Here is a 2,099-nt window from a genome sequence, read left to right on the forward strand (position 1 = left end):
AGAAGTAACCTGTTCAAAGTTACCCTGTTTCCAAATATCTTAGCAGGTGTGGCTCTAAAGCTCATGCAATTTCTACTGTGTTCACTGCCACTTATGGAAATCCGGGTGAAGGAGATGTGCAGACGACCCTGCTTACACAGAAATTAATACTGGTGTCCCATTGGAGCACTGCTAAATGGCAACATGAATTTGGGGATGCTGCTGGAAAATAGCTTTGTGTCTCAAAAACCCAGAACGAGAAGAGTTTCACTGCCCTAGACATCTTTTGTACTTCAACTATTTATTCTTCCTTTCGCCAAACCCCTAGCGATCACTGATCATTTTACTGTCTCTGTAGTACTACTTTTTCCAGAGTGTCATATGTACTTGGAACTTTTCAGATTGGGTTCTTTCAGTTAGCAATATGCATTTAAGTTTGCTTTATGTCTTTTTATGGCTTAAGAGCTCATTTCTTCTTAGCACTGAATACTATCATGTTTTTTGTCTGGACCACAATTTATCTATCCTACTGAAAGACATTTTGGTTGCCTTCAGGTCTTGGTAATTATATAAAAAAATTGCTGCTGTAGACATTTGGGTACAGACTTTTGTGAGTTCAGTGTATTTTTGACTTGTTTTATTTTCTCTTACACTGAGTGGTTATCGGATCTGCCATACCTTTTCTGCATCTGTGACCTGATTTGCTTTCTCTCCTTTCTTTTCTTTTCTTCTTTCCCCACATCAGATGGGTACTGTGACGATGTTGTCATAAAGCTCGAGGAAGGCATATCTCACACAATGGCATGAACACCCAATCATCAATTTATAAACCACGAAAGGATGATTTGCTGTCTAATCTCTTCTCATGGCATCCCCTGAAGTGCATGAAGATCAACTAAGAAGAAATTTCTATAGTTTTCCTATTTTAGGCTGATGATCACTAATTCTATCAATTTTCCACATGTTGTAGGATTTTCAGGTGATTCCGTTTCCTGGATACCCAGTTCTAGGTTCTACTGTCTAAAATAAGGTGACTAATGAACAGATAAGATGGGATCAACCCCTGAGGATGGAGGGGTCATTATTTTCCCTCTTCTAGAAAAAACATCCTACTAAGGTAATGTAAGTTAGTGTTTACTCTTTTGGAAATAGTGCTACTCAGTTCATTAAAACAAACAAAATAACAAAAAATACCCTTGTATTTATTTTACCAAATTTATTATTCGAGTAGTCCTCTCTAAGCTGCTTTTCCAGAGGGCTTTTACAATTTAAAATTTAAGAGACCAAGCAGATGGCATAATGGTTACGTTGTTGGACTCCTATGTTTTTGACTGCGGTTTAAGTCCTGGACCTGCTGACTTGAAATTCATGCTGGGTGCATGTGCGTGTGTGCCCAAAATCCAGAGAGGAGAACGGAAGAGAAGAGATTCCAGCATGGCCATCCCCCTCGGGGATGCTTTCTCGCTTTCTGTCTCTGTCTTTTTCTGCCTTTCTGGCGATCTCACACACTCTATAGCGAAAATCTCTCTAAAAAAAAAGTTAGACTTTCTTCTTTCTTTTCTTTTTAATTTGCTATAGGATGCATACACTTACTGAAGGGAGACAGAAAAAGAGACAGTGAGTGAGAAAGTAATCCCCATAGAGGATGGAGTTGCAGCAATCCCTTCTCCATTTTTCCCTTCTTTCTCAAACTGCTGGGTTTGTAACTTGAACCATATGGTCAGCAATATGGGAGCCAGTCGCCTTAACCACCACACCATCAGCTGACTCTAAAAACTGAATTTTCTGCATATACATTTTAAGCATCCTCTTGTAAATTTTGGGCTGTTATTCTTGTTTGTTGAGATATGTATTCTTCCTTTTGAATACGGGTTGTTTTATCAAATATATTATCCATTATTCCTTTGTTGAAAATGTTGTTCTTGGGACCAGCAGTTAGCATAATGGCTATGTCACTGGACTCCCATGTAGTTGACCACGGTTCGCGTCCCAGACCCTGTGGCTTAAAACTCATGCCGGGTGCGTGTACGCGTGTGCCCAAGATCCCAAGAGGAGAATGGAGGAGAAGGAATTGCGGCATGGCCATCCCCCCCGGGGGTGATTTCTCGCTTTCTGTCTCT

The 2,099-nt window shown here is 40.2% G+C and overlaps 1 non-coding gene across 1 annotated transcript; it reads right to left on the reverse strand.

Annotated features, from left to right (window-relative positions):
* Positions 1-718: 718 nt before the first annotated feature.
* LOC114006930 (small nucleolar RNA U13) lies at positions 719-821 on the reverse strand. Its single transcript, XR_003548586.1, has one exon. It is a non-coding gene; the product is annotated as a small nucleolar RNA U13 (small nucleolar RNA).
* Between the last annotated feature and the right edge of the window lie 1,278 nt (positions 822-2,099).

The sequence above is a fragment of the Tupaia chinensis genome, unplaced genomic scaffold (assembly GCF_000334495.1).
Source record: "Tupaia chinensis unplaced genomic scaffold, TupChi_1.0 Scaffold000100_1, whole genome shotgun sequence".
In the NCBI taxonomy this organism is placed as follows: Eukaryota; Metazoa; Chordata; class Mammalia; order Scandentia; family Tupaiidae; genus Tupaia; species Tupaia belangeri.